Raw genomic sequence first — 26,006 nt, 5'->3', positions numbered from 1 at the left:
TGGCTCACATGGTTAAACTCTGCCTTCAGTTCAGGTCCTAATCTCTGGGTTCCAGGATCAAGCCCCATATCAGACTCCTGGCTTGGTGGGGAGTCTGCTTCTCCCTCTGCCTTTCCCCCTGACTTGTGCTCTCGCTCTCTCAAATGAATAAATAAAGTCTTAAAAATATATTTTTATTATAATATGTTATATATATTATATAATATTTTATATATATATATATATATATTTTTTTTTTAAAGTAAGCTCTACACCCAAAGTTGGGCTTAAACTCATGACCTTGAGATCAAGAGTTGTATGTTCTATGGACTGAGCCAGTCAGGTGTCCCAGAAAAAGTTTAAATTCAGTAGTTTAAAATTTTTTCCCATTTTTTGTTAATGTAATTTTTTAAATTTCTCAATAAGTACAAAATAGCCATGGATCAAAACTCAAAAGGTCCAGGGACTATGAACTCAAAAGTAAATCCCCTTTATGCCCTTGCAACCTACCATGCTAATCCTTTTCCAGAGTCAGCTGTTGTTACTAGTTATTTTGTACAGAACTAGATATAATTTATCCATATAAAAACATGTAGTTTTATTTTATTTAAAATAGTATGATGCATCAGAAAATAACTAATTTTGTCTTATCTTCAGAATTTAAATTAATTTTAAGCTGATGCTTATTGATAACCAATCACCTAAATTATAGAGATACTAAATATTTGGATCCCTGTATGTGGTATATTTACTGAGGTTGTTGTTTATGAAGTGGGGTAGACAGGGGTTCAATTACCAGGTGTGTCACTTGCTTAAACTTTATAAATCTCATGTACTTGATCTGTAAAATCTGAATAAACTTCTATGGATTTCTAATAGAATTGAATGAGGTAACATATCTGAAAAACAGTAATAATGGTGCTTAGGAAATATTAATGAATGGTACCTATTATAAATGTTAGTAATGGTGATTAGTTTTGTTGATAAAATGTACTCTTGACTCTATTTTCTAAGAATATTTAGGAGTTCCTTCATAAAACATAAGCCTATTTGTTCATTGAAAATAATTTTTTTTTTTTTTTGAGAGAGAGAGAGAGAGAGATCATGCTTGTGAGTGGGGGAAGGGGCAGAGGGAGAGAGAGAATCGTAAGCAGGCTCTACGCCCAGTATGAGCTGATCAGGGCACGATTTCATAACTATGAGATCATGACCTGAGCTGAAATCAAGAGCTGGACACTTAACCAACTGAGCCACCCAGGTGCCCCATGAAAATAATTTTAAACAGATAAAGAATCAATTCTTTATATAATTTTAAACTGAAATTTGTCTTCAAATAAAATATATTTGTGAAATTTTTCATTAGTAATTAGTTGTATCTTACTTTTTTTAACTCTTTTAATTAATTTATTATTTAATGAATAATAATGTATTCCAAATATTAAAACATGCTTAATGCAGGTCATTTGCTTATGGCCATTAGGTCATTAATGTTTCATAGTCATTATTTCTTAATATTTTGTTAGGGATTCATGCAGTTTCACATTAGGGTTTGTTCAAAGCAAGTTGAGTGGTTATTCATGCAGATCTGCATCAGTAAAAAAGAACCATCAAGTAATCCTATCTTTTCAGGGAATGTGAAAAGACATTCTGTCCCCAGTGCCTAGCGTAGTGGCCAGAATAGTTGCTGAGTAAATGAATAAAAAAAACACATGACATTTAAGCACTGATGTATACAATGTGAGGTCCTAGAATATCTGTGTCATCCTGCTTCACTTGTATCGGCAGAAAAACTCCAGGCCAGAGAGGAAAAGGAAGATTGCATACTAATAATTATTATAAGGCCATTAGAAGAGCTAGAATCTTTTAAATAAAAGGAATAGGCTGAAAATATGGGGGGAATTTCTGCCTTAAAATGAAAATGAATACTGAGATATACCCAATAATATTTGTTCTTGACCTGCTATGTAGGAAACTTAGATCATTTAACTAGACAACCATAAATCAAGGGTTAAAAAAAAAATCTAGACTCATTGCGGTTATTTGGATTGTGGCTATTTTTTTTTTTAAACATTTTATTTATTTATTTGACAGGCAGAGATCACAAGTAGGTAGAGACACAGGCAGAGAGAGAGAGAGGAAGCAGGCTCCCTGCCGAGCAGAGAGCCCCATGCAGGGCTCGATCCCAGGATCCTGAGACCATGACCTGAGCCGAAGGCAGAGGCTTTAACCCACTGAGCCACCCAGGCGCCCCTGGATTGTGGCTATTAACTGAATTTTTTCCTTGGCTTATAGAAGGTGAACAGCATCTGAGTGGCCTGTGGAAACAAGAGATTGCCTGATGAGACCTAAAAATTACTCTGTTACTATTTCTCCAATTTTACATGTATACATTATATGATTGGTCTTAATAACAACTGATTGTTTTTAATTCCCCTTGTCTTTAGATTAAAAATAAGGTAGGAGGGGAAAGGACAACAGCATCAAATAGCATTTATTTTCTGAAAAATAAAAACATGAAGAGTCAGAATAGAAAGATAGAAAAATTAAGTTTAGCCAATATATAAAAGGATGACTAAGGAAGTAAGGAAAGGATCAGTATTTTATTTACCTGGGAAAGAAGGTTATTGTTTGTTTTGTTTGTTATTTTGTTCCTTTTTAAGTGAGAAATGTTTGAAACTTTCAGTGCCCTATTGTGAAGTAGAGCACTTGAGTTTCTGGAGGGAAAAGGACTCATTGGGTGGCTCTGAGTGGGGCAGGCTGGGATGCATTGCAGATGTTGACCTTGCAAAGGACAGATTTCTTTCATTGTGATAGTTTTGTCAGATGTGCTGGTTAACTCTTTGTAAAGTATTAATTAAATGTCACAAGTTATATTAGGACAGTTCTGAACAGACAGAATCTTACTCTGGAACCTATCATCTGAAGTCATGACAAATTTGCTGAATGCTACAACAACAACAATGTTCCACAGAGCGTGCGATGAGCAACCTTACTGGTCTGAGTCCTCAAGAATGCCTTCCCCGATAGTCTTTTTGAAACGAATTGTTCCTACTCTTCCTATGGAGTAGAAGTCAGCTATGCAAGGATATGAGAGTCAAGCTAAAATTTCATTTTGCAAATCCCTGCAGGGAAAGCAATTGTTGAGACATCTCAAAGGAAACCCATACGATGAAAGAAAGGAGTTTGGAGGCTGAGGTGGCAGCTAGATGGCAGGAAGGAGTATTTTGAAGTGTTCCGTTTGAAAAGTTTTCAGTGTCCAGATAATGCATGGCTTCCTAAGTCATGTGACCTGTTTAGATGGCATTTAAACCATGTGTGGAAGCCCCCATTAGGATTTTAAAGCAAAGGGAGTGATGTGGTCAGAGATATGTGTTTAAAAGTTCACAAAATAGTGAATTACTGTTAGTGTGAGAGGTAGGGCAAGAGTGGAAACAAAACGCTACATCAGAAAATGGTATTACAGAAATGTAGGCATAAAATGGTGTGAGCCTTTACAGGCTGGTAGCATTTGACATGGGGAATGGAAGTTTTCAATGATAGGTAATTTAAATCAATGGAACTGGTGATGATTTAAAAGACCAAGTGAGAGCACTGTGCAAATGATTTACATTTTTTGACTGACATGCTTCTGTGGGTTCAAGAGCAGACCATTGTAGTTCTTCACGTAATTGTAGAATACAGAAGAGTGTGTCTTGGGGAAACAGCTTATATTTTAGTTTGCTTTGCTTGACCCAATCCACTCAGTTCTTTAAAAGAACAATCATAGGAGGTTTTTGTTTGTTTGTTTGGTTGGTTTTTTTTGCTTAGAGATGAATATCTAATAGCCAGATTGATGCTATGAGGTAGATTGTAGTAAGGGGGCTGATTATTTCATGTATTGATTTCTGATTACTGGAAACTTCCTTTTAAATCCCAGTTCTCATTCCTAATCGACCACTGTATCATACATTTCCAAAACACAAGCCTCTCCTGGGTTCTGTAGTCAGATTGGGTTTTTCTTTGCTGCCTTATTCTCTAGAAATACTCTCAATGGATTTTCCTCTATTCTACTTTAAAATCTCTATAAATCTATCGGCATTGATCTCCCCAAGTATGGTAGGGAGATGGCTAGAGGCTTACCAAACGTTTATTCTCTTCCTATTATCACTCTTTTCTTTTGTGATTAATCTATTATATACATTTCTGCATGCTGGAAAGTCAAGATGACATTCTACAATATTGCCCTCTAGAAGGGTTCTCTTTTAAGTCATTATAATTTCTATAATAATAATAGTAACAATTATTATTGTATGCTATGATAATAGTAGTTATTATTACTGTATAGTAGTTGTAATTACTATCACCAATACTGTTATTATTTTGCATTACTTTATAGGTTATGATCTCTGATGCAATATTAAAGAATAGGAAATTGCAATAGTTAATACCCATAGCTGTAACAAATCTTTCAAAATATAACCATGAAAAATAATGTTTTCAGGCACCTGGGTAGCTCAGTTGATTGAGCGTCCAGCTCTTGGCTAGGGTAATGTTCTCATGGGTTGTGAGACAGCACTGCCTGGCTCCACTCTAGTGGGGAATCTGCTTGAAGAGTCTTTCCCTCTGTCCTTCCCCCATTTGTGCTTTCTCTTTCACTCTCTTTCTCTAAAATAAATAAATAAATCTTTAAAAAAAGAATAATGTTTTCCATAGGTTACTTTTGTAGGTATCCTCACTCAAGTTAAACATGTTTTACTTCTAGTTTGTTGTGAACTTTTTGTGTGTATCTTGTAACATAAATAGGTATTACTTTTTAATAATTTTTTAATTTTAATTTCAGTATAATGAACATACAGTGTTATATGAGTTTCAGCTGTACAATACGGTGATTCAACAATTCTATACATACTCGGTGCTCATCATAAGTGTACTCTTAATCTCTTTCACATATTTTACCCATCCCCCCAACCCATATTCCTTCTGGTAACCCTCAGTTTGTTCTCTATAAATAGGAGTCTCTTTTTTGGTTTGTCTCCTTTTTCCTTTTCATTCGCTTTCTTTCTTAAATTCTGCATATGAGTAAAATCATAGGGTATTTGTCTTTCTCTGCTGATTTAATTCACTTAGCATTATAGGCTGTAGACCCATCCATGTTGTTGCAAATGGCAACAACAAAAAAAGATTTCATTCTTTTTAATGGCTGAATAATATTCCATGGTATGTATGTATGTATGTATGTATGTGCGTATATGTATGAATATATGTACCACTGTTCTTTATACATTCATCTATCAATGGACACTTGGCCATCTTACATATCTTTTTTTTTTTTAATTTTATTTATTTATTTGACAGACAGAGATCACAAGTAGGTAGAGAGGCAGGCAGGGGCGGGGGGAGGAGCAGGCTCTCCACTGAGCAGAGAGCCCAATGCGGGGCTCGATCCCAGGACCCTGGGATCATGACCTGAGCCAAAGGCAGAGGCTTTAACCCACTGAGCCACCCAGGCGCCCCCCATCTTCCATATCTTATCTATTGTAAATAATGCTAAAATAAACATAGGGGTGCATATATCTTTTTGAATTAGTATTTTCGTATTCTTTGGATAAATACCCAGTAGTGGATTTATACTATCATAGGGTAATTCTATTTTTAGAACCTTCATACGGTTTCCAAAGTGATTGCAACAGTTTGAATTCCCACAGTTCATGAGGGCTCCTTTTTCTTCACATTCTTGCCAACACTTGTTCTATTTTTAATTTTAGTCATTCTGACAAGTGTGAGGGGATATTTCATTGTGGTTTTGATGGGCATTTTACTGATGATTAGTGTTGTTGAGCATCTTTTCATGTGTGTGTTGGCCACCTGTGTATCTCCCTCAGAGAAATGTCTGTTCATGTTTTCTGCTCAATTTTAATTGGATTATTTGTATTTATTTATTTATTTTTGGCATTGAGCTGTAAACATTCTTTATATACTTTGGTTACTAAGATGTTACTTGCAAGTATCTTCTCCCATTCAGTAGATTGTCTTTTAATTTTATTGTTTTGTTTAGTGTGCAAAAGCTTTTTATTTTGATCTAATCCTTATAGTTTATTTTTGCTTTTGTTTCCCTTGACTCAGGAGATACAAAAATTAGAAAAATGTTGCTATGGCTGAAGTCAGAGAAATTATTTCCTGTGATCTCTTCTAAGATTTTTATGGTTTCAAGTCTCACATTTAGGTCCTTAATCCATTTCAAGTTTATTTTTGTGAATGGTGTAAGAATGTGGTTCAGTTTCATTCTTTTGCATATAGTTGCCCAGTTTTCTCAAAACCATTTGTTCAAGAGCTTTTTTTTTTCTTCATTGCATATTCTTGCCTTCTTTGTTGAAGATTAATTGACCATGTAATTGTTTCTGGGTTTGTTTTGGGGCTTTTTGTTCTGTGTTCATTTTTGTGCCAGTAACATATGTTTTAATTACTACAGCTTTGTAGTATATGTTAAAATTTCAAATTATGATACCACCATTTTTTTTTTTTTTTTTTGCTTTTTCAGGATTGCTTTGGCTATTGGGGTCTTCTGTGGTCCCATACAAAATTATTTTATTTGTTCTAGTTCTGTGAAAAAATGTTGTCTGTATTTTGATAGAGATTGCATTAAATGTAGAGATTACTTTTAGTAGAGACATTTTTTTTTCTCATTTATTTTATTTTTTTTAATTTTATTTTTTATAAACATATAATATATTTTTATCCCCAGGGGTACAGGTCCATGAATCACCAGGTTTACACACTTCACAGCACTCACCATAGCACATACCCTCCCCGATGTCCATAATCCCACCCCCCCAACCCCCTTCCCCCCATCAACCCTCAGTTTGTTTTGTGAGATTAAAAGTCACTTATGGTTTGTCTCCCTCCCAATCCCATCTTGTTTCATTTACTCTTCTCCTACCCCCTTAACCCCCCATGTTGCATCTCAGTAGAGACATTTTAACAATATTTAGTCTTATGACACATGAGCATGGAATATCTTTCCATTTGTTTTTGTCATCTTTAATTTCTTTTATAGGTTTTATAGTTTTCAGAGTACAGGTCATTCACCACCTTGGTTAGTTTACTCCTAGGTATTTCATTATTATTATTTTTTTTTTTTTGCAATTGCAAATGGGTTTGTTTTCTTAATTTGTCATCCTGCTACTTTATTATTAGTGTACAGAAATGCAACCAGTTTCTGTATATTAATTTTATACCCTGTGACCTTACTAAATTTATTTATCAGTTCTAGTAGCTTTTTGGTAGAATCTTCAGGGTTCTATATAAAGTATCATGTCATCTACAAATAGTGAAAATTTTACTTCTTCCTTACTAATTTGGATGCCTTTTATTTCTTTTTCTCGTCTGATTGCTATGGCTAGGATTTCTAATAGTATGTTAAATAAAAGTGGAAAAGTGGGCATTCTTGTCTTTTCTGATCTTAGGGGAAAAGCTCTCAGTTTTCAAAGCCAAATGTTACGAGGATTCATCTTCCCTATGACAGTTTCCTGTGCCTGGAGTACTTCGTGCGAGGGTCTTTTTTTCTCCCCTCTCCTTGCAGAGGTATCCCTCCCTCCAGGGTATAGTCATGCAGGTCCATTTAGGCTCTGCTCACATCTGCCCTTCCTGCACTCTTCCATGTGACCTCTTCTCTATATTTAACTGTGGAGACTCTGTTCTGCCAGTCCTTGACTTATCATCTGGATTATTTACACCAATATGATTTGGTTGTTACCTAGCTATATCCTTGGGACTAGGTGAGCTTACAGTCTTCCTACTCTGTCATCTTTCCTGGAAGTCCTCTGAATAGATATTCCATTTTATAAATCATTTTCCTTCATATTTTGGGATTATCATATGATTTTCTCCCTTTGTACTCTATTAATACTATACATTACTTTGACTGATTTTTAACAATTATACCAACCACTCTTTCCAGGAATATATTAAATATGGTTGTAATCTTTTATACTTTCCAATATTAGTTAATTTGCTTTGTTTAATATTTGTTTACGATGGTTTCATCAATATTCACAAGACATTGTTTTATGACTTACTATTCTTATTATTGATTATTTCAATTTTGGGATCAATTTTATGTTGACTTAATATAAAATAATTTAGACCACATCTCTCATTTTCCATTATCGAGAAGATGCTGCATGATCTTGAAGCTATTTTTCCTGAAATATTTAGAATACTCAATGATGAAATGATCCACACCTATAGTTTTCTATATCAGAAGTGTTTTTTTATTGTTTTTAATTTCTAAATATGCATTGTATATCTTGTGGCATTTTTAATGTATTTTGTTATCTAGATTTTCAAGTTTAAAGATTTAAAGTTCTTTATAATACCCTAGTATTTTTATTGCCTGTAGGATCTGTAATTATATTGCAGTTTTCATTCTTTATATTGATTATTTATGCTTATATTTTTCTCTTGGCTCATGTGCCCCCACCCCCCAAGGCTTAAACATTTTCATAGTTTTTACAAAAACTTTATCTTTTGTTTCATTGATCCTCTGGCTTATATTTATTTTCTATTTCATTAATTTTCATTCATTTTTAAAATTACTTAATCCTTCATATCTGGGGGTTCATTTTAAATTCCTTTTCTCATTTAGCCTATATGCTTAGATTAGTGATTTACAGTTTTTTTTTCCTTTTCTAGAATAATATAAGATTATGGATTTCCTCTAGATATGCTTTTTGCTATATTTTCAGATGTCTAATATGTTCTTTTATTCTTAATATTCATTATTTAATATGTTATTTCGATAAAATTTATCTTAAGCTATTCCTTTGCCCCTAGGTTATTTTTAATATATTGCTAATTTTCCTATTTGGAGTTTTGGTGACTTTCTTTTAAAATTAATTTCTGTTTAGATTTCATTCTGCTTAAAAAACTAACTTTATATGACTCAGTTCTTTAAAATGTATTGAGATTCATGCTATGTCATATAACTTATTAATTGTAGTAAATATCGCCTAAGGTTATAAAAATCTTTTTCAGTCTATGTTCATTGGTCGTAGTGTCCTTTATGTGTAATTTAGAACAAATTGTTAAAGTTTTTCTAATCTTCTATGACCTTTCTGTTGGTTTTCTGCTTGTTCTATCACTTACTGAGATAAATGATTTACTTTTAAATATTTATTCTAGTGAGAGAGAGAGCAGGGGTGGGGCAGATGGAGAATCTTAACTGAGCATGGAGTCCAACATGGAACTTGATTCCAGGACCCCTGAGTTCATGATCTGAGCCAAAATCAAGTCTGCTGCTTAACAAACTGAGCCACCCAGGCACCCCTGAGATATATGATTTTTAACAATCCATTATGAATGAGGATATGTCAAATTCCTCTTTTTAAAAATTTTATACACACATATATGTGTGTGTGTATGTGTGTGTGTGTGTGTATATATATATAATACAATACACGTACACATATACATATATACACACAATATGTGTATATATGTATACACACACATACACACACAATATATGTATGTATTTCAGACTATGATATAACGTGCATTAAATTTAGAGGTGTTTTATCTTCTTAATGGATCAGTCCTTATATTATTACAAAATGTTCTTCCTAATTTTTAGTGATGTCTTTGTCATGATGTTGACTTTGTCTCATGTTAAATAACATGACAGCTTTCATGTGTTTTATGTTTTCATGCTTTTTTTAAATTTTTTGCTTTTAGCCTTTTTTATATTCTCGTATTGAAAGTATTTAAGTGCAACATATAATTGTTTTAATTTATTTTTGTATCCATTTTGATCTTTGTCTCTTTTTTTTAATTACCTAATACCTCTTTTGTAAGAGCTTACATGATAAATTTCCAGAAAAATTTGTGAATAATTAAGAAATTTCTTTCTGAAAAATAATGATATTTATAGAATACATTGATTTCCCTTTTGCTTCATCATCAGCGTACCCAAAATAAATCAGATGGTCTTCTCAGAGTCACCAGTGACCACCATATTGCTCAATCCAACAGCCACTCTCAGTTTTCAACTTATTTAACCCATCAGCAGCACTGGGCACATATAATCATTCTCCCTTCTTCATTTGATTCCTAGGACCCTTTACTCTCTTGATTTTCCTTCCATCTCACTGACCACTTCTCAGTCTTTGTTGATTGCTCCTAGTATCTCCAATCTGTAGACAAAGGAGGGTCATGGGGTCTGGTCTTTTGTCATGTTTTTTAATCTCTGTCCCTCGACCCTTATTGGCAATCTCTTCTAACCTCATGACTTTAAATACCATCTCTCTGATGGTAATACCCAAATTTATATCTCTAGACCAGACCTTTCTCCTGAACTTTGGCCCCATATGTCCAACTGCCAATTTGACATCTCTTTTTAGACACTTGTATTAGTACTTACCTCTGGCTGCTATATAAGAAAGCACAGTCTATGTGACTTAAACAACAGTTTTTTTTTCCTTCTTCTTCTTATAATTCTGGAGGCTAGAATCCAAGATCAAAGTGCCAACAGTGTTGGTTTCTGGTGAGACCTCTCCTCCTGGCTTGTAGACAATCAGTTTTTTTCATGTCCTCACATGGACTTTCCTTTGTGAGTGCATGGAGAGAGAGATCTCTGGGTGTTCATCCCCCCCATTTTTTTTAATAAGGTATAATTGGCATGTAGCATTATGTTAGTTTCAGCTGTACAACATAATTATTTGATATAAGTATATATTCCAAGTTCACACAGTAAATCTAGTTAATATCCATCACTGCACATTGTTACAATTTTTTCTTGTGAAACTATATTTATTTATTTATTTATTTAGGAATCTACAATATGATATTAACTATGTCACCAGGCTATTCATTACATACTCAGGGTTTGTTTATTTTATAACTGGAAATTTGTATTTTTGAACCACTTTCATCCCTTTTACCCAACTCTCACCTTCTATCTTTGGCAACTACCAATCTCTTCTCCATAACAATGAGATTCATTTTTTTTTTTTTTTTTTTTGGTTTCCAAATTTAAGTGAGATTAATCTTTGTCCTTTAACTGGAGTAATCTGCTTATATTCAATATAAACAAATATATATTAAACAAGTTCACATTCTTATTTTTTTTAAGTTTTATTTATTTAAGTAATATCTCTACACCCAACGTGGGGCTGGAACTCATAACTCTGAGATCAAAAGTCCCATGCTCTTCTGACTGAGCCAGCCAGATGTCCCTCATATTCTTATTTTTGTTTTTTTAATTGCTACCTTTTTTTTTTTAGTTTGTCTTTTCCATTTTCAGTTTTTGTTTCTCCTATATGTTCTGTTTCATTTCCTATCTTCTTTCAATTAATTAAGATATTTGCAAATATATATTCTTTTCTCAATATTTTTTCTCTATTAACTATAATTTTCATTTGCAGGAAGAACTACAACATGATGTAATTTCTGGAAAGTTATTTGGGTTTTTTCCCCCCTACTATTATTTCTATCCAATTCTCTTTTTTTTCTATGCTTTTAGATATCTAACCCCATATATGATTATGATTTGGCATGTCCCACATAGGTCTGATGTTTATTCTTTATTTTCCTTTTTTTTCCTTTTTTTACTTTATGTATGACAGTTTAGTTTGTCCTCACCTATATTCTGCTTTATTAAATATTTCTTTAGCTGTGTCCCATCTGATATTTTATCAAGCAAATGAGTTTTTAACTTTAATTACTATATTTGATTCTTTCTTATGACTTCCATATTTCTTGTCAAATTCTGTTTTATTTTCTACTTTCTTGAACAATTTAATCAAAATTATTTTAAATACCAAATACACCTAAATATCTTAATTTCATATGGGTTTGTATTGCCTGTTTTTCTATTTTGATCTATTCATACTTTTTAGAAGTGATTATTTTCTTTTGTTTAAATATAATTGACACATAATGTTACATTAATTTCAGGTATACAACATAGTAATTCATCAAGTCTATACAGGTCTAGGCTCATGACAAAGTGTAAATACCACCTGTTACCATGTAATACTGCTGTAATGCCACTGACATATATATTCCCTATGCTGTACCTTTTATCCACATGATTTATTCATTCCGTAAGTGGAAGCCTGTATCTCCCATTTCTTTTTTTTTTTTTAAGATTTTATTTATTTATTTGACAGACAGAGATCACAAGTAGGCAGAGAGGCAGGCAGAGAGAGAGGGGAAGCAGGCTCCCCGCTGAGCAGAGAGCCCGATGCGGGGCTCGATCCCAGGACCCCGGGGATCATGACCTGAGCTGAAGGCAGAGGCTTTAACCCACTGAGCCACCCAGGTGCCCCTGTATCTCCCATTTCTTGTTATCCATTTTGCCTATCCTCCCATCCCCTTCCACTTTGGCAAACATCAGTTTGTTCTCTGTATTTATGGGTCAGTTTCTGCTTTTTGTTTTTTATTTGTTTGTTTTAGTTTTTAGGTTCCACACATTATTAAAATCATATGGTATTTGTTTCTCTCTACCTTATTTCATTTACCATAATATCTCCTAGGTCCATCCATGTTGTCACCAATAACAAGATCTTATCCTTTTTTATTGCTGAGTAATATCTCATTGCAAATATATACCACATCTCCTTTATCCATTCATCTATCAATGGACACTTGGGCTGCTTCCATATCTTAGCTATTGTAAATAATGCTGCAATAATGTATTAGTGCATGTATCTTTTTGAATTAGTAGTTTCATTTTCTTTGGATAAATACCCAGTAGTGGAATTACTGGATCATATTATATTTCTATTTTTAATTTTTTGAGGAATTTCCATACTGTATTCCACAGTGGCTATACCAGTTTAAAACATTTCTATCAATAGTGCACAAGTATTCCTTTTGCTCCACATCTTGGTCAACACTTGTTACTTCTTGTCTTTTCGGTTCCAGCCTTTCTGACAGGTGTAAGGTATTATCTTATTTTGGTTTTGACTTGCTTTTCCCTAATGATTAATGATATTGAGCACCTTTTCATGTTTCTTTGTTATCTGTGTGTCTTCTTCAGAAAAATATCTATTTGGGTCCTCTGTCCATTTTTATTTGGATTATTTGAAGTTTTTTGGTGTTTATTTGTATAAGTTCTTTATATATTTAGTATATTAAGCCCTTATTCAATATATCACTTGTGAATATTTTCTCCAATCAGTAGGTTACATTTTTGTTAAAAATCTGATTGTTTTCAATTAGGTATATAGGGTGAAATATGATTGATACAATACAAAAAATCTTTAGAGTTTATCTTAATTACTGGATGAGACTGTATTCTTCAAGGTTAGATTTTAGCAAATAATTAGGGTAGAGAAAGGTATACTTTATCAAATAGGAGAATGAGTTTATTCATTGGTTTGAGTTTTAGGGTAAGTTGGTCTATTTTGCTTTCAATCTTACTCCAAAGCGTAGTCTTTTAAGGTCCTTTCAAGAACCCTGCAGTGTTTACCAGATTCCTGGTTCCCTTGGTGGGTCATTAACTCCATTTCTGAAGTCCACATAAATATATAAAAATGTTGTAAATTTTTTCAACTTCTTAGACTCTCTTCAGTCAGAATTAGTAAATATTTTGATGATAAAATGAAACCGAATACTTTCTTGATCTCAATGTCTTTCTTTTCTTTTCAGAATCTTGGCTCCTGAAATAGTTGTTCTGTGGGTAATTCACTGATAAGTTCAAATAACAGTGTTCTTACTTTTTCCAGTTTTTCTAGTTTTATTGGTGAGTGGGCTTGTCAGTTACAATGTTATCCATTATAGGCAGAATTCAGTGTTTTCCGTATTGTTATTACCTTAAATATTCTAATTCAGTATATTACAAATGCCTTTATTATTGAAGCCATGGAGCTTAACATTATTATTTTTTATTTTTTCTATTTTTAAAAAAAATTTATTTGAATTCCAGTTAGTTAATATATAGTATAATATTAGTTTCAGGTATTTGATATAGTGGTTTAACTCTTCTGTTCAACAGTAAGTGCTCATCATAGCGAGTATACTCCCTAATCCCCATCATCTATTTTACCTAGCCTCTTATCCACCTGCCCTCTGGTAACCATCAGTTTGTTTTCTATAGTTAGGAATCTGTTTCTTGGTTTGCCTCCACCTCGGTCTTTTTTTTCACTTTGCTCGTTTTTTGTTTGTTTCTTAAATTCCACATATGACTGTAGTCATATGGTATTTGTCTTTCTATAACTTATTTCACTTAGCATTATACTCTCTAGCTCTGTCCATGTCATTGTAAGTGGCAAGATTTCATTATTTTTAAGGCTGAGTAATATTCCATTATATATATATAATATATATAAATATATTATTTATTCATATTTATTTATAAATAATTTAACATAAATTATAAGTATATTATATATTATAAATATATAATATATAAATGTATGGATAAATAAGAGACATATATATATTCACTCATCAGGCAATGGATGCTTGGGCTATTTCCATGGTTTGACTATTGTAGATAATGCTGTTATAAATATCAGGGTGCATGTACCCCTTTGATTTAGTATTTTTATATTCTTTGGGTAAATATCTAGTAGTGCAATTGTTGGATTATAATGTAGTTCTGTTATTAACTTTTTGAGGAACCTCCATACTGTTTCCAGAGTGGCTACACCAGTTTGCATTCCTACGAACAGTGCAAGAGGATTCCCCTTTGTCCACGTTCTCACCAAACTTATTTATTTTAATAGGAATTTTAAATTCATTTTAACTTATTGGCAAAGTATCTATATTATTTAAACATCACAATTTTTGTTTCTATGCTTTCTTGATTTTTATTTGCTTTTTTCTCTTTATACTGTATACTCAAAAAGTGACTTAATTTTTTTTAACCTAATGATCTGGAATGTACTAAACAATGTTTTGTTTTGCTTTAATTCACATTTAATGATAGTATTTTTGTTGATTGAAATTGATTAGCTGTGCCAAGAAAGAAATGTAAATGGATTGGCAAAATAAAAGGTTGCAGATTTTCTTAAACTATTTTCTATTATTTTACTTTATCAATTTGGAAATCATATTTTCTATATTTATTTCAAATAGGAGAATTATAATTTATTACACCTGTAATTATATATTTTTTAATTGCAAAGAGAAGATATTAGTAATCACCCATGTGTTTTCAAAACAAATATATATTCTCATTTCCTGTGTCCTTCCAAAATTCTTTTATTTATTGGCAATATGTGAGGCTTCATATCCAGATTTTAATATTAATTTTTTCATTTTGGTTTCCCATATGTTTATTTAAAAACTATTTATGGCAGGGCACCTGGGTGGCTCAGTGGGTTAAGCCTCTGCCTTCGGCTCAGGTCATGATCTCAGAGTCCTGGGATCGAGCCCCGCATTGGGCTCTCTGCTCATCAGGGAGCCTGCTTCCCCTCTCTCTCCACCTGCCTCTCTGCCTACTTGTGATCTGTCTCTGTCAAATAAATAAATAAAATCTTAAAAAATAAAAACCTATTTATGGCTCTAGTCATTTATCTCTACATTAATAAACATGTATTCAGATAGAATATAATCTTTTCCTTTCAATGTCTATTATATTTCCTCTATATACTATATACTACTATAATTTTCCATTTTATAGTTCTTTACTGTTGTCTATTCTTATAAATTGGTGGATTAATTTTTTAATCATTTTCCCCTCAGGAAATGTACGTGGGAGCTCTGTTTCCTCAATTATTGTATCTATGATCAGATATTTCTGTGGTTTCACACATGGATGCTATGTGGCTGAGTTGAAAAGCTGTACATCTTATTCTATGCAATTATTTTCTAGTGTTTAATATTTGGAGATGAGTTTTGAAGATTTTCATTTTTTAAAAAAGTTCTTTAGTAGTCCTTTTTCACACATGGATGCTTGGATGATTTTCTTCTGTCTATTTTAATTTTAACACGTTTAATCTCTAATAAGGAGAATTCCTTTTGTCAGATGTAACTGTGAAAATTATAATAATTAATTTTGATATCTATTTTCCTGGGGAGTCAAATGCAACCTTTATTTTTACAGCACCTTCTGTACATATATTTGAAATAATAGCAGGCCTAGTTAGAGGAATTTAAGAAACATTTTAATGCTGAAAATAAAGTTATCTCTTAACACGACACAGTGCGAATTCCAGAGATTTTCTCTCTTCTTCATGGCAAACTCCTACCTTATGTACTTTGATCTGGGAATTAGAGGGCAAATTCTAACTCTGATTGTTGTTTTTGTTAATAAATTTTTTTCAAGATTTTATTTTTTTGAGAGAGAGGATAGGAGGGGTGGGGAGGAGAAAAGGGAGAGGGAGAAGAAGATTCCCTGCTGAGCAGAGAGTCCTTGACCCCAGGACCCTGAGATCTTGACCTGAGCTGAAGGCAGATGCTTAACCAACTGAGCCACACCGGCACCCCCTATATTAGTTATTCTTAAGACTCGTTAGTACCAAAGTCTTTTTTTGTTTTGTTTTGTTTTGTTTTAGTTCCAAAGTCTTTCTTAAATGAATTCCATAGCTAGCCTTGGCCTTTATGCAAGTAATCCTCTTAGTGCTTTGCTGAGTTATCTTAAACTCCTAAAGGAACAATCTCTTACAACATGTTATAAATTATATAACATAGAATGTCACAAAATGTAAGATAATGCTGTGTGTGTGCATTGTTTTCATTAGTAAAAACATTAAATTTTATTTTTTAAAAATTTACTATTAATATTTTTTTAGGGAGGGAGAGAGTGGGGTGGAGGGACTGAGAGAGGGGGGGAGAGAGAATCTTAAGCAGGCTCCATGCCCATCACTGAGTTCCACCCAGCACTCCATCTCACAACCCTGGGATTATCACCTGAGCCAAAATCAAGAGTCAGATGCTTAGCAAACTTAGCCACCCATGTGCCCCTTAAATTTTATTTTTAAAACATTTCTGTATCCTTTATTTTTCTGAAGTCCTTATAACTTTTGGACATATACATGGCCGTGGTAGACAGGCTCCAACATTAGTCTTAGTTATCCCCATCTGCTGGCACACTTGTTAATCCTTCCGGCCCTTGTGTTGGCTAAACTTATGGATCGACTTCTCAATATGGAAGAATTAATGGTCCATCATATAGAAGTTAAGTTATAAAAAGATGTGGCTTCTGTCTTTGGTATCCTCTCTACTTTGCCTTGCATTGTCTTGAGAAGTCATATGTTGTTGTGCCATTAGGGAACCTCATGGAGATGCCTGCATGGTGAGAAACTAAGGCTCCTAATAACTACATGAAAATGTGAGCAGTCCAGCTTCAGACAAAAACCATAGCCTTGGTTTACAGCTTGCCTGCAATCTCATGAGAAATCTTGAACCAGAAACATGCAGCTAAACTGTGCCTGGTTTCCGGGACTACAAAAACTGTGAGCTTAAAAAAAAAAAAAAAATGTCGGTTGTCTTGACATGCTAAATTTTAGAATAACTTGTTCCACAACTGAAGATAACAAACATAGTGTTTTTCCAATTTATATGTTTTTCTCTTCAACAAAATAAGAGCCCAGTCCCACATATTAAGGTGGGGAACATATCGGAATAAAACAATTATTCACTCAATCATTATTAAAAGATCCTACAGGTAGAAATTATATGTTTTTTTTCTTTTACATACACTATTTCAACAATGAATTCCACAAAAGAATAAACTAAAATGCATAACTTTGTAGTTAAAATGATTATACATATTAATAATAAATCAGGATATAATGTCCTAAGTCATTGCCACACTAATCTGAATTCTGACCCGTTCATTGAATTGACTGTTTCTCCTTGATTTTCTTTGGTTCTTCTTTACCATTTTAAATCATTACATGTTATTTTTGCTGTTGTTGTTTTTGTTATTCTTTTTTATAGAAATTCACCAGGAGCTGGGCTTTATTTATATGTGGCTGAAAACTAAATTTGGAACAGCTACAGTAATCTTAATTTTTTTTTAATTATTGAGAGTTTTTAAAAAAATAATGACTATGATACATTTCAGGGAACAGTTTCTTTTATGTCAATAATAAAAGAAAAAAACTTAACTCATGTATCTTTTATGAGTCACTTTTGAGCTTTGAGTGCAGAGACAGTGGCTAAATCAATCTTTTTTGGAAGCTACACTAACAATTTGAAGCCATCAGGAAGAAGATCATGCAATGCCAACTCAAAAGAAATACTAACTGTGATTTATGACAATTCTGTTTTCAAATATATTTTCATAAATATTTCTTTATCCTAACTTGCCCTAGACAAACTGATTTTTTTTTTTTTTAAGTGCTAACACTGTTTCTTTAAAGCAGTCCAGGTGATCACTGGCCATCTTTGGCATACCATGGCTTCTGCTGCATTGCCCCAGTTTTTGCCTTCATCCTCACATGGCATTCTCTTGGTGTGTGTCTGTGCCCAGATATCCCCTTTTCACAAGGATACCAGTCAGATTAGGAGCCCATCCTATTCTAGTATGACCTCATCTTCCATTTGCCATAACCCTATTTCCAAAGATGGACACATTTTAAAGGACTTGGGATTATGATATCAACATATGAATTTTGGGGTTGTAGAATTCAGACCATAACAGTGTTCTCATTGTTCTCAATACCCCCCCACCGAATAAATGGAAGAAAAGACATATTCACCACAACTAAGTCATAAATAAGAGTTTGTAGGTTATTCATGGACAATGGGGTGGTGGCAGCTGCACAGGAGGACACTTAGGTGCTAAATCATGTCCATTTTTTTTATCCTAGAAATGAAATATATTTCTCTTATTTTCTCTTCAAAGTTTCTAGTCTTTCCACTTTCTATTTTTGAGGAATTCTCCTCCAGTTTCACCTGATTCTGATCTTAGTTTTGAAAGATTAAATAAAAGGGATAGATAAAAATAACAAAAATAATAAAATAAAAGCAAAGTCTGAAATTTCTTATGGAAGTCTTTTCTGTATTTCTCTTTTTTGAATATTGATTCATTTCATTGAACTTTTACTACATAGAGACTTTATTAAATTGCATTACCTTTTTCTTATTTTGGTCTAGATAGAGTTAGGGGATATAAAATACTGACCTTGTGCTGCCCTATGAGAGAGTAGCATATAGTGGAAGTGTAGAGAAAACACATATGTTAAGGATTGAATATTTATGTCCATCCAAATTCATATGGTGAAGCCCCAACCCTCTAAGTGATGTATCAGGAGATGGGACATTGGGATGTAATTAGGTCTAGATGAGCTCATGAGAGTCAAGTCCTCATGGTGGGGTCAGTATCCTTATAAGAGGAGAAAGAGGCACCAGAGGTTCCTTCTGTGCTTTGTGAGGATACAGCGAGAAGTCAACGATCTGCAAGTCAGAAAGAGAACTCTTACCAGAACTCAAACTTGTTGGTACCCTGATCTCAGAGTTCCTAGCCTCTAGAACTGTGAGAAACAAATGTCTGTTGCTTAAGCCATCCAGTACATGGTGTTTTATTATAGCAGCCAAGCTAAGAGAGACTAATATAAATATATTATATAAATATGTTAGTCAAATATAACCCTATCATATAAACATTTAATTGTATATTAGAGAATGTTGCTGGGAGATCTTATGTTCACCAAACATAACTGCTATTTGTAAAGGGTATCCAATAGAATGGAAGAAGCTTAGTTGAGCCGATGAGCCCTGGGTGACTTTAAATTATTATGTTGGAGATAATGACATTAGGACACAGCATTGTAAATATTTTGTTCAAAGGCAGACACCTGGGATTGTTGAAACTATGGCCATTGTTTCATGAAATCTTGTTCAGTGAACTATAGTAATGTCTTGTTTAATGTCTTGAAATAAGAGAATGATTACTTTTGTCATTTTCTAAAATTACAAATTAGATGAATTATGTTTCTAGTTCTGATGAAAGAAGCATAATGATGCTGCATTAGCAAATGGAAACGCAATTAACCAAATACATGTAACATCTGAATAATTACTTCTAATATTAAAATAATTATTACATAATTACATACCTTCCAATAGACTAAACTACATTTTATGAAGCCCATCAATAAGTAAATGTCATAGCATCTTACCATGTATAAATAAAGCCCTGTATAACACTTTCATTTTATTTATAGACCACTATATGTTAGTATTTTATTTTAACTGCATCCATCATAGTTTATAGAACTAGCTTTTGGTGTCAACAGATGAAATGTCTAATGAGTTATGATCAGAAAAAGGAATACAGATGTACTGTATGTCAAATTCTCTTTTCCTCATTAGTACAGCAGCTGTTTGGCTGACAGTTTGAATGATGTTTTAGTGTTTATTCTAGATTGGTTTTATAATTTATGAAAGTTTTGGTTGGAAGTTCCCATATTCTTCTTTCCTTTATTTTTCAAAGAAGCAAGTGAAAATAACCTTAGGTGAATCACCTATTATATTAATAAAACATGATTACATACACATTGACCAAATAACCAAATAGTATAAATTGTCTGATGTAATTGCATCCACAAAAAATGAGAAACAAATTATATTTCAACATTTAAAGATGTTATGATTTGTAAAAACCTATATAAAAATCTATGCAACACTTTACAAGGAATATAAAGAGGACCTGTACATATTACTATTTTAAGAAATATATCTCAAGCATATTCGTGAATGGAAGGCTTAAATTCTCTCTCAGTACACTCACATAATTAATATAATTCAAATAAAAATAAAATAAAATAATAGAAAGAATATACAACAGAATAATTTGTCCTAAAATATTATTAAGCTGCAATATAAAATATTTGTTACTGGTGCAGAAATGGGCATACATATTAAGAAATGGTTGACAGAAGGGTGTTGCAAATGAAACTGAATGACGTCTTGGTAATTTGTTTGTCTAACTAAAAGAAAATTGAAACAGTTTGGGGATGAAGGAAATGTAATTTATAAATTGATTAAACAAGTTGAGTGGGGAAGGATCTAATAAAGAATATGACCTGGGTATCTAAATCCATTACCAAAAAATAGTTTAAAAAACCTGAACAGAGGGGCACCTAGATGGCTCAGTGGGTTAAAGCCTCTGCCTTTGGCTCAGGTCATGATCACAGGGTCCTGGGATCGAGCCCCGCATCGGGCTCTCTGTTCAGCAGGGAACCTGCTTCCACCTCTCTCTCTCTGCCTGCCTCTCTGCCTACTTGTGATCTCTGTCTGTCAAAATAAATAAATAAAATCTTTAAAAAAAAAAAAAAAAACCTGAACAGAGGAACTCTATATATGCCATGATTATGCACCAAGCTTAAACACATGACTGGTAGAATTTTTATGAGAAACATTGTAATTGTAAATATATTTCCGAATCATACTTCATTCTTAAAAATAATAATAGTAATTCTTGAACATATGCTTTCAGAATATTTATCTAACAACAGGCAAATATGGGTAGTCATGGTAGCTTATTAGAATCTTAATGAAAAAATCATAGCACCTCTGTTATTTGTTCAACAGAGAAAAGGAATTCCTATGTGCCTAAATCAATACCTACCAGTGAACTCCTTTTAGAAGGTGTTATGTTAGTGGTTTTTTTTTTTTTTAAGATTTTATTTATTTTTTTTGAGAGAGGAAAAGCAAAAGTGGGGAGAGAGGCAAAGGAAGAGGGACAAGCCAACTTCCAGACTAGCAAGGAGTCCAAGGCCTCGCTCCACACAGGGTTCATCCTAGGACCCCGGGATCATGACCTGAGCTGAAGTCAGACACTTAACTGAACTATCCAGGCACCACATGATAGTATTTTTAAACACATTCTTTACCTCTGTACATGTTACCCTTTTAATACTAAGATCACTTGGGTCATTAATAGTTTTACAAATTCTATTTTAATTTTACATACTACAGTTTAAATATTAAAAGCATATACATTTTTATGTAATGACAGTGAAATATTAATTCATTCCAGGAAAAGGTGACTCAATGTTGAATAAACATGGTAAATTGTTAATTTTTAATTTCAGATTCTGTCTTTGCTGCAATCAGATTTCTATCCCGATTCAAGATATTTTGCTTCATTCAGGTGAGTCACTGCATTTTCACACAATGTATTAATAAACACAAATTTAAACAAAGTCAGAAGCTTATATTAGCCTAAAAACACTAACTCTCACTGGAGATTTTCCTTTGTATTACAAAATGACATATATTGCATCATCTAATTTATTCTTAAATTCAAGCCATTTTAGTAACTTTCTTTTTTACATTAAATTTAATTAATTTAATTTTTATTATATTCAGTTAGCCACTGTATAGTAGTACATCATTAGTTTTTGATGTAGTGTTCAATGATTGATTAGTTATGTATAACACCCAGTGCACATCACAACACGTGCCCTCCTTAATACCCATCATCCAGTTACCCTCTCCTTTTAAATGATCTGTAGGCAAATTAAACTTTTAAGAAAAACGTATTGGATTTTCTTTTGAAAGAATTGACCTGTAACAATTTGAAAAAAATTAGGAAATGCAAAGTAATAAAGAGAAAGATTGTAGCATAAATACTATTATCAATTTGATTTATTATTTGTTTAGCTTTTAATTTTTATATGACTGTGGAAATCAAGGTATTTACTGATTTCTTAGTATTAAAATACTCCTTGCTTTCATTATTTATATGTTAAAGATTTTTCCTTTATCACTAAGACATAGTTTAAAATAGTCTATACATAATTCTGAATAGGTATCAACATTACATATACACTTAATTTGCCAAGATTCCTCTAATTACCTTGCCATTGTCAAACCCATGAATTAATCCTTTATTTTCTTAAAAGTGAGATGGATGGAGGTTACTTGCAATCTCAGATATCTGGCTAGGCAGAGGAATATCACTTCCTTTCTTTTGCAAATATAGTATCTTGAATTAAAAGCAAACAAGGGGACAAACAAAAAGAATAATAGGAATTACTGATCCTGAGCTAGGCTGTAATGACTGCCCCATTGAAGTATATATCTTCAGGTGACATAATTTTTATTTACATCGAGGCATTGTTTTGAAACAGGAATTTAATTTATGGAATCTCTAGTTATGTAGAGTATTAAAATGTATTCACAATGTATGTGTACAATTACCCATTTAAATAAAAAATAAATGGGTAATAAAGAAATGTAGCAGGAGAAAAGTTAAGATATTTTAGAGTCAGTGAGAAATGTACTTGTGAGGTAATAATAATTTTCATATTACTGTATTAATTCATTCTGTTTATATCAGTAAAATGATTTTAAGAAACCAGGTACAAATTCCAAAGTTTGTGTACTATAATACTTTAAGTATACTAAATAATACTTACTTTTGACGAGTCTGAGTTTATATTTAGATATTTTTAGATTCAATTCTCTATTACATATTCGAATATAAAACTTTATGGACAAAACTATGGAAAAGAGCATGCATAATAGTGGTAGAGAAAAAAAATACTTAAATGTCAGATGAAAGTACATTGCCTATTTTAAATCTATGGGATCCCAGGGGAAATATTTTGTATTGTAAATATCTTGAAATTAACATATCATCCAAATACACTGCATTAAAATATGCTAATTGTTTTCTGGGTTAGCACATTATTTCTGAGTATCCTTGACAATTCTGTTTTTCCTAAAGATGTGTCTGAAAAATATGCTACATTTTAAACATAAAATGCCATGTTACCAGTTGATATGCCCTTAAAATTTCATGTTTCTGCCTTCCATTAATCTCATTTTACTCTTTTTATATGTTTATTGTTCTTAGAATTATGAAAAATTAGAAATATTAATGGGTACTACTCAGTTTTTCCCAAGATAATTTATCATTGATGATTTTGCTCCCTCAGGGAATTTACTAGCAACCAAAAAGCAGCAGATAAAATTGCCTTCCTCAGCTAAATAAAGCAAAACAAAAAGAAAAATGTCCTAAGAATCTATTAGCAGCCACAAACCAAATTTGGTCATTCTGTTCTAGTTATTATTATCACCATCTTCAATTCCTTGTTCAGTTATTACTTAGCCATTTACCATTTCTATACCCATATTCAAACAGACTAGCTTTTTTGTAATATGTATGACTGAATAATTGCAAAATTAGGGAATATAACAACAAGAATTTTGACCAACAGTATATTGTTAATTCAGTCACTATAATGAAAGTACTGTTCCATAATACATGCATGTTTTAATAATTAAGTTTTTTTTTAAGATTTTTTTTTTATTTGACAGAGAGAGATCACAAGTAGGCAGAGAGGCCTGCAGAGAGAGAGAGAGAGAGAGAGAGAGAGAGGGGCAGGCTCCCTGCTAAGCAGAGAGCCTGATGCAGGGCTCGATCCCAGGAACCTGGGATCATGACCTGAGCTGAAGGCAGAGGCTTTAACCCACTGAGCCAGCCAGGTGCCCCAATAGTTAATTTTTTTTTTTTTATAGTATACTTTATGGAGTAGTGACAAAATTCCCCACCACAGTACTCATGTGGAGATCTAAAATGCCAAGCAAGTTCTGCCAGTGTACATCAATGCTAATGTTAAGGTCTATAATTAATGGAAATATTATTTTGCTGGTATGTAAATCATTAAGTGGAATGTTTGCATTAAAAAAATGGAAATCTTTAGGAACCATAGTTATATACCGGATTCCTTGCATCAGCAATGCCTGATGCTTTATTTCTTAAGAAAGCCAGTGCTTGAGGTGTATTTAGTTCATATTAAACATCCTAGTTCTTGTTGAGCTCATTAGTACAGGTTGCATCTTGGAAGCACACAGGATTCTTCTTTTAACTCAACCTTCACTGAACAAGGATGTCTTCTCTGCCCAGGAGCATCATTTTCTTCCTGTCTTGTGCTCACTTCTGAATGTTCTGCTTCCCTACATCATAGAAAGCCTGCTGTGTCTCTAGCCTTGAATAAAGCACAAACAGCAAAAATGACAACACTGACCAAGCCAGAGTGGTCTGGAGGTGGCTCTCTGGAAGTATTTCACACCCCCTGCCTTTTAACAGTTACTGTCTCCACTTTTCCTCTTCATTTGCCTCCTCCTTTCACCAGATAATCACTTTGTTACTTGGTGGTTTTTTTTTAATGCCCTGTTAAAGCACATTATTCTGTTAGAGTTTCGCTAAAATACTTTCAATGTAATGACTTCCCAAATATCTTACCTTAAATAGAGAGAACTTACAATAAAGAAGACCTGTTAAAATCCAACATAACTTTTTTTTTCCCCTTTAAAAGGAGTGATTAAAAAAAAAAAATTCCATGGGAGTAAGTCAAATGCAGAGTTAGATAACTGAGAAAATAAAATAGGAGGTGATAATTTTATATCATTTTAATTGAAAATGTTCTAAATTACTGTTGATTATAATATAAACTCCAGGAAATAATGCAAGTTTTTAGGATTTAGGGTAAGTTTTTCAACAATGAGAGTGAGTTAGTAGACATTTGAATACTATTTCAGATAATTGTCTTTAAAGTGACTAGATTTTAAGAGATTATTTTACCCCATCTAAAGACAGATTCTATGCTTATAACTACCTTGTTCAATGAACTCCAATGATATGTGTACAGAATTTGGATTTCTTAATTCCCATTTCAGAAAATAAACTTTAAATGAATGTTAATATTATACATTTTAATGTTTGTGTCCCTTTACACATTAACACACACTGAGATAAACTGTTAATCAATGTTAATATTATTTATGCATTTTCATATTTAAGTGACTTCTAGGCATAACATAATCCATAATGTAATGTACTACATTTTAAATAAATTACTAATTCTTCCACTGTTGGTAACAAAGAAGAATCCTCCTTCAAAACTCACTCTAAAATAATTAGCTACTAGATAATTAAGACATGATTTTACATATGAACACACACATAAATACACACAGATTTATAAGTCATGGTCCAAAGAAGAATTGGGTTTACGTGAACTGGAACAACTTCTATTCAACATAAATGTAGAAAACACTGATCCTCAGGCATAACTGGGCTGGGCACACAGAGACAAAGTGGGTCATCATTGAAACAGGAATCAGTGAAGATTAGATGC

This window comes from Enhydra lutris, unplaced genomic scaffold (assembly GCF_002288905.1).
Source record: "Enhydra lutris kenyoni isolate GAN:26980312 unplaced genomic scaffold, ASM228890v2 scaffoldscaffold25, whole genome shotgun sequence".
Lineage (NCBI taxonomy): Eukaryota > Metazoa > Chordata > Mammalia > Carnivora > Mustelidae > Enhydra > Enhydra lutris.
Note: the sequence above shows the minus strand (reverse complement) of the source record.